Genomic DNA, 8,583 nt, shown 5'->3' on the forward strand with positions numbered 1-8,583 from the left:
GGTTTAATAGAACTTTGCTGGCAATGCTCCGAAACCTCCCAGAGACAGCTAAGGCAGACTGGAAGACATCACTGGCAAAAGTGGTCCACGCTTATAACTGTACACACAGTGAAGCAACCAGATATGCACCCCACTTTCTGTTGTTTGGGAGAAATCCCAGACTCCCCATCGACCTCATGTTTGACACCACGGTTAAAGACCAAAGTCTGTCACACAGAAATTATGCTGAAAGGTGGAAGGCTCGCATGAGTGATGCTTACAAACTCGCCTTACAAACACAGCATGCAAAGAGAGCAGGCGAGGGAGAACACTCTATGACAGGAAAGCCCATGGTGCAGAGTTGGACCCAGGATGCAGAGTACTGGTCAGAAATCTAAATGAAAAAAGGAGGGCCAGGGAAACTGAGGTCATTCTGGGAGGACCAAGTGTTTGTGGTGACACAAAAAAAAAATATAAGGACAGCCCAGTATATGAAATTAAGCCAGAAAATGGAAAAGGACCAGTCCGTGTGGTCCACAGGAATCTTCTACTGCCGGCTGAGTCTAAATTGGCCGACTGTCTGCTTAACGAGCTTGGCAGTAGCCATAATCAGTGGTAACTTGCCAAATGTTAGGCTAAGTTGTAGCTACAAACGTGACTTTTTCTTCCATGACAAAGGTGGTTCTCCAGTTGTTCATCTCTTTTGTCGCAGATTGAAATAATTTGAAAAAAAAACATTTTTTTCTTTATTCCAAACAGTATTATTCTAAGCAGCCTGTAACACTGTTGGCCTTGGCTGCAGCATGCCTAGAAAAGAGAAAAGGAGCTGCACCAGGAAGCTCAGGGAAGCAGCTCTCTGCTGGCCTGGATGAAGCCGTCAAGCAGCAAGGAGGATGATGAGGAAGATGATGAAGGAGAAAGGTCAGAGCCATGACCAGAGTCATGTTAACTGTTAATAATAATAATAAATAATACACAGAACTTAACTTAACTATAAGCAGTGGATTAATGAAGGTGTAACAGCTGGGTGTGTACAAAGGATGGATGTTTTAACAGTTTCAAGAACTAAAGGAGTTTGATTTGACTAATCAGAACCACGTTCGCTACCTCCAGGAGAGAGTCACACTGATCCTAATGATGATGATTGTGTAAAAATGCTGGACTATATCACTCTAAAAAGTACAGAGCTATATCTTCCCTCTACGGACATTAAATGGGTGGGAGAGCCCATAACATGTAGATGTGACACAGAAATTGGAGAAAGAGCGAGGAATTCCTGTCTCACACAACATCCAACCCCTTCCTCAAGAATCTGGAGGCAACACTGCTGGAAAAATATCATTCCATTTTTCCTGACTCCTAAAATCCCAGCTGGATATGCATCCAGAGTCCAGCCCTGCTGAGAGAAAGTGGAGATGTTAACGTAAATCAGTCTTCTGGCCATGCTGGTAACTGTTGAGATATCAGGCTATGCAATCCCTACATGTTGGGTGATGTATTGTGGTTGTATGGGAGATAATGTAGCTAAAAATTAAAGATATTTATTAAAAATATTATTAGCAGTTTGCAAAAAGGCTATTACTAAAACATGATGCAGATCAGAACCACCGACTAACTAACCACTTAAGACTGGCTACGAGCCGTAAATGGAATATCTGAGATGGAGATCCTGAACCACAGACTAGGGACTTCAGCGATGGATTTTCTCCTGATGGGAAACAAGACTCTTTGTCGGTCCAGAATCTCTCTTGGATTTGGTCGAGCAGCAAAATTTCTTTCACAATATGTAGGTGAAAAACACCAAATCTGGCAACGCCAGCCACCACAGAGCCGCACCGCACATGCGTCATCAAACTTCAAAACATGGAGGCAAAATCCAGTGAAGGCAGCAGCTCCACCTCTGCCTCAACGATCACTACAGCATCTTCGTATGATCACTTAAAATAAATATCTGAAAAGGCCAGTGATGATCCAGGAGAGAGAAAATCTTGCCTTTTAGTGTGAACTTTGCCCGCCAATATACCTTCTGCAGTATATTGTCAGAGACCTGCAGCCTTTGAGGAAAGAGGAACCCTCAGCTTTCAGAAACCTGACTAATGCAGACAAATGGTCTGCATGTCTTTCTTTTGTTCTTTTACTTATTCATTTGGTCTGAATTTTGCACTCCTATGACCCAAGTTCTAGAACTTTTCTTTAGACAAACAAGTCAGAAAAAATACTTTCACAACAAACTGAAAAGTGACTTAATAAAAAGATAAATAATATTTAAATGTTTTGCACTTTGAGGAACATCCTTTGTTTCCTACCTCAGCCTGCTTCCTACCTCAGATAGTTTAATAAGTCCTCATTAAAAAAGATCATTCAAGCAAGTTTTTCCTCATGTTTTTATACTGTAGGAGTGAAAGCTGCAGCTGGTTACGAGCGTGGACTGAATGAATGGCAACAATAGGAAAATGCCGTATTCTGACGGTAATAGCTCAGAGAAACGTATTGGGGGAAAAACATCTATGAACTAGTTCATTTTTAGAACTGTGAACTTAGTTCAAAAATATGAATTGTGAACTATGAACTGAACTAATTCTTTTTAAAATGTGTGAACTGAACTTTGAACTAGTTCATCTAGAAGTTGAACTTTCCCAACACTATCAGAAATCTCATAAAAAAAGGAGATAAATGTTTTTGGTGGACAATGGTCACAGCTGTGACAATGATGTTTTTTACTATTGGATTACATTCACCTGTAAACTCTGAGAGCTTATTACTGCTCACATTAGAAGCTAACGCTAAGACAGCGCGCGCCGCCATGTTCAAAACCAAATGTTTAGAAAATAACAGGAAGTGACATCACCAAGTACGTATGTAGTCCAAAATAAATCCGATAAAGGACTGGCTAAATGTAGCCAACAATCTTTAGAAGATGCTATTTCAGAAGTGCTTCTAGATGCATCAGACTGAAGTATCTGATTTTGAGGGTCATGTAAACAGGCTCATTGTTTCCAAAAAAGTTACCTGAGAACATCGTTAATATTCAAGAAAAACTGGTGTTACATAAAAATCTATAAATCGATATCAAATCTAATCAGGGTGTTGTCAATCAAATCAATTCAGGAAATCAGTAGTGATACTCTGCCCTGCTGATATTCGATGGTTTTTCAAAAACTTTATTCAGTCTAATACGTTCACAGCTCAGTACACAAAAACAACTTTGTACCACTTACAGGTGCAGAAAAGTCACACTTTATATCAGTGGTTCTCAAACTGGGGTGTGGGGCACAGGGTGGGGCGCACGGGATTAGGAAAGCAGACAAACTAATGTTTTGACAACTTTGGGCTCTTGGAAACACTCCAGACCACTGGATGGCAGTAGTGCACCAGTTCATTTTTGCCAACTGCTAAAAATATAAAAGAAGAAGAAGAAGAAATATTTATTCCTCCAAAGGGGGGCACAGTAAAAAGTTTGAGAGCCACTGCTGTATACTTATGAACATCAAACCTGTGGATTTCACAGGTTAAAGCCACTGCAAGGCTTCTGGTTACTGCTTTGTTTTAGGGATATACAGAACATTTTCATTTCTACTGGCTAATAATCTTAACAGTGATGCAATGAACAGGTCAGATGTTGGTGAAAATGATCCCACAGTACAGATTCGCCTTAAATCCAATGGCATTCCCATGAGATCCAATCTAGCAGCAAATGTGGAAAAATAAAATGATGAAATAAATCTATGTCAGCATGAAGAAATGGCAATCTTCTTTTCATTCTGGCAGCATTCTCTCATTAAATGTCGATATACTGCAGACAGTACAGGATATTTTAGAGTAACAGACTTGGTCTAGACATCCAAAGACATGCATGTTATGTAAACAGGTCTCCCTACAGCAGAGACTGTGTCTCAGTGGGATTACCTGGAGAAATAATGGTTAAAAAATACATCATTTGCAGAAATAGATATATATTAAAGTACTGTGCAAACGTCTGGAGGCGACACCAAGGTATGGAAGCGCCTCCGACAACATAAAAAAAAAAAAGGCCATTACAGCCTAAAAACACAATCCTTCATTAAGGAAAGCCTCAAACCTCATTTCTTTACATTTAAGCAAGAAGAAAAGCTACTTAGATTCATAAAATATGTGTAAACTTATAAGCATGTACAGCAGGGGTGGCCAGTGTTGGTCCTCAAGAGTCACAATCCTGCAGGTTTTCCATGCATCTCTGCACCGACACGCCTGACTTAAACTAATGAGTCATTGTGCAGATCCTTATAGGGATCCATTTAATTTGAGTCAGGTGTGTTGGTGCAGGGATGCATGGAAAACCTGCAGGATTGTGGCTCTGATGTACAGTATAGGACAAAACCAAAAGAAGTCAGTATTTAGTGGGACCACCTTTGTTCTTCAGCACAGCCTGAACCCTCTTTGGTAAACTGTCTTGTAAAACCTTTAAATAGTCTTTAGGAATAGTCCTCCAGGCTTCTTGGAGGACTTTCCAGAGCTCTTCTTTGGATGTTGGCTGCCGTTTGTAGCGTTCTCTGTCCAGATGATCCCACACTGCTTCAACAATGTTGAGGTCCAGGCTCTGGGGGGGCCAGTCCATGACTGACAGAGTCCCATCTTGTGTTTTTTCGTTCAGGTATGCTTTCACTGCATCACCAGCGTGTTTGGGATCATTTTCATGTTGAAAAATGAAGCTGCTGCCAATCAGACGCTGTCCACATGGCACCGCGTGGTTGATCAAGATCTGATGATACTTTTCAGCATCCATGGCTCCGTCTATGTGGACTAGATCTCCAACCCCGGCTGCTGACAGGCAGCCCCAAACTACAACCAAGCCTCCAGCATGTTTCCCACATGTCTGCAGACTCTCGCTGCTGGATTTCTCTCCACACCTCTTCCCAACATTTTGCCATTTTGGACCAAATATTTCAAACTTGGTCTCATGGCTCCATAAGACCTGCTGCCACTGGCTTTCAGTCCAGTTTTTGTGGGATCTGGCAAACTTCAGTCTTTTGTCCCTGCTTCCCTTTCCCAGTGGCTTCCTGTCGGCCATCCTTCCACGGAGGCCATTTCTGATGAGGCTTCGGCGAACTGTGGAAGGATCGACCGAAGGTCCAGAAGCATCTCTCAGGTCCTGCGTCAGGTCTTTGCTGGATTTTCTCCCATTTCTTAAAGACATGACTTTCAGATACTGTTCATCAGCGGTAGAAAGTTTTTTAGGTCTACCACTTCGTTTTTTGTCCTTTACTTTTCCAGTTTTCTCAAATTTCTTAAGGACGTACTGCACACCATGTCGAGATATGCCAAGTTTTCGGCTAATATCTCTTTGAGAAACACCTTCTTGGTGCAAAAATACTATTTTATATCTGTCAAACTGCTTTATCTTTGGCATTGCTGCAACCTAAAGTGCCAAAGACAATATTTAAAACTGGTTTTATGCTCACTTGTCGTGTACAGTAAGACGTGGGCAGAAAGGTGGGTGAAAAGGCAGATGCAGTCCAAAAAAAGACTGCAGAGCCCTCCGATGTCCGATCAGTGGTGAGGCATGGTTAACATGGCTGAGGAGGGAGGAGGGCTGCAGAGGGTCTGGAGGGCACAAAGACAAAACAGAAATGTTCATTTAAAGAACAGGTATTAGTCACTGATTATGACTGATGTGAAAATGCACATAATGCATCTCTGAGTCCAAATAAAAGTCATCTCCACATCCACTATAGTTGTGTGTATGAGCTTTGTTTTACATGGATAAATGATGGACTTTTAGTTTCAGCTTCTTCTGATACCGTTCATGTCATGTCTAAACCAGGTTGAAATATATGGACAAATTTGACACTTGAGACACATGGCTTCTTTGTATGTAAATAATCTATAACTAAAGTCCAATAATCATGCAATTCCAATAAAAAGGGGGTGTCTCTCTAAAGTCTAATAATATTATTAATAATGGATTAGAATTCACGGGACATGAGTTACTGAGAAAAAACTGTACTTTAAATAAATAAATAGTAAAAATACTAAATGAGAACATACAAAGCAGGAAAAAGGTGTGCCAAATTTGATATTATTTCAATTTATCATTCAGTATACTGACTTACATAACGTGATTTAATGGCAAACAAAATAACAAATAAATCAAGTGGGAAAGCTATATGAAATTTAAATAAGAGTTAAAAAGAAAGTTTTATACAAAACAGAAAAAGCGCTCAAGTCTCGTAGGTGAAAATATCCGCTAATTTAGTTTTTTTTTAAATTTGGTGTTGCAGAGTCACGTGACACGGGACGTAATGACAAAAATTGGAATTAAAAAACAATAAAAAAAATACACACAAAATGTAAAACAATAAAATAAGCAAAATTTTAAAAGAATGATAATTTCATAAATAGAAATAACAATAAAACCCCCAAATTCTCATGCAAAACAAAAAAAACTAAATAAAATAAACAAATAAAAACAATTAAATAATGAATTTCAGAAAAATCTCCAGTCCAAGAAAAGGGGTGTGTCTCGTGCACCACGCTTGCAGCGTGTGTGGGCTTAGTGAGTCACGTGACATGGCAGTCATTAACTACATCCTCATTATGTATTCATATAACAGAGGGATGGCACCCGCAGGACTTTTTCCTTTCTTTTTAATGACTCGGACGTTTTTACTGTCCATTCTCCAGCGGAAGTGACCAAGCCGTCCTCACGGGACGTCTGGTACACAAAGACCGCGTGCCCCCTTCACGTCACACACCTGAGATCAAGCTAGCGTGTGATTAATGTCCGTTAGCTCTGTCCTGCCACATTAACGGGTCAGAGAGGAAGGTGAAGCCAGTCAGAAACCTGGCCTAGCTTGCTGCTATCCGTTAGGTACACGTCACACATATACAACCGGAAATGGTCCATTCTCACCTCTGCGCGCTCAGTCAGAGTTCTGGTTTTCATAGTGGTTTCTACAGAACCTGGGTACTGTGTTGCAAACAAAGGTTTAATTTCCAGCCGGAAGATGAGACAAGTTGCCCTGGCCAACATGGCGGTGCCGTTGACGTACGAGCCAAGGACCAATGCGGCGTCTATGTATTACGTAAGAACGTAATTACACCTGTTCAGTACGTCACTTCCCACAACTGTTAGAAGAATTAAGTTTTCTTTATTTTCAAGAACATAATAAAAGTAATAAAGATAGGATATTAAATAACAATGAATGAAAAATACTTTATTTATCCAAGAGGGAAGTTGTAATGTATTAGGTTTATATATACATGACCACACACACACATACACGTGTGTGTATAAAGTATTTTTCATTCATTAACAAAGAGATTCATTGTTATTTAATATCCTATCTTTATTACTTTTATTATGTTCTTGAAAATAAAGAATATGTGTGTGTGTGTGTGCGCGCGCGCGCTGCCAAATACATTCTTCATGTAGCAGGAAATAAATGAATGCTACATCTGGTGTGACATGTTTAGATTTGAACTCAGTTATTTTATTATCATTTTACTGAAGGCCCGCTCACCTCCAGCCAGTCACAGGCAGAGCAGGAAAATACACAGCAGGGTACACATGTCTCTCTGTAGCCATTGTGTATCTGGTGTTAAGTGGGTTCATATCTACAATGCTAGATTCAAAAGTTGCACTATATGTTTCCTTTAGTGCTAAATTTGCTCTTCAAGGGACTGGGGTCATTCTCATATTTCTCAGAGACCTTTGAGCATGAGGCAATGATGCTGTCCTGTGCCATATCTCTGAATTTCCATAGGATGCAGAACGCACCACATAGCTGTTGCAGTGATGAGAGCTGTACCTGTAGTTGAGAAATTATGCTGTCCATTGCAACATGAAGCACTATTTCTGAATCGGGTCTCTGGGCTTTGCTCCGCTGTCTCTTCCTTTTCTGACTCATCAAAGAAATGCCTCCTCTTTCTCTGACTCATATCTAACTTGGATTTGATGCCCATGGATGTAAGAACAGCAGCTGCCTCTGTCTCATGATGCATGCATGCACATCAGGTAAGATGTTACTTCAGCTTTGGCTTCACTGGCGAGTTTACCTGTAATCAAATCAAATCAAATCAAACTTTATTTATAAAGCACTTTTCATGCTGAAGGCAGCACAAATTGCTTTACATCAAAATTGCAATTCATGCATTTAAAAAATGAGCCTTTACACATATCAAAATAGATTACATAACAATAAATAAGAAAAAACACTCAGTCTTTCACAGTCACATGCACACACATGTATACACACACACACACACAAAGCAACACCCCCTCATTCTGCACAAACATGACTCCCTAGTTTCTGTCTCTAAACTGAATGTAGGTATAAATACTAAGTGAGAAAAGCGAGTGAGTAAGAGAGTGAACATCTGGCTTGATGCTGTAGTGATGGGGGTGTCTAAAGCCAGGATCACACCGGGTAAATGTTGTGCCACTGGACGCGCTGCCTCTAGCCACGCACTCCACTGTGTCAGAAAAGCTGTGCAGAGAACAGCAAAACAGAGGCCTGCCACTGAATAGTTTGTACAGCTGATTGATGAAGCCATAGAATATGTCTGTTTCTGAGCAGTGGAGGTTTAATGGTTGAGAGGCACAAGGTGATGTGGCCAAGTGATTTT

Source organism: Melanotaenia boesemani, chromosome 17 (genome assembly GCF_017639745.1).
Source record: "Melanotaenia boesemani isolate fMelBoe1 chromosome 17, fMelBoe1.pri, whole genome shotgun sequence".
Classification (NCBI taxonomy): Eukaryota; Metazoa; Chordata; class Actinopteri; order Atheriniformes; family Melanotaeniidae; genus Melanotaenia; species Melanotaenia boesemani.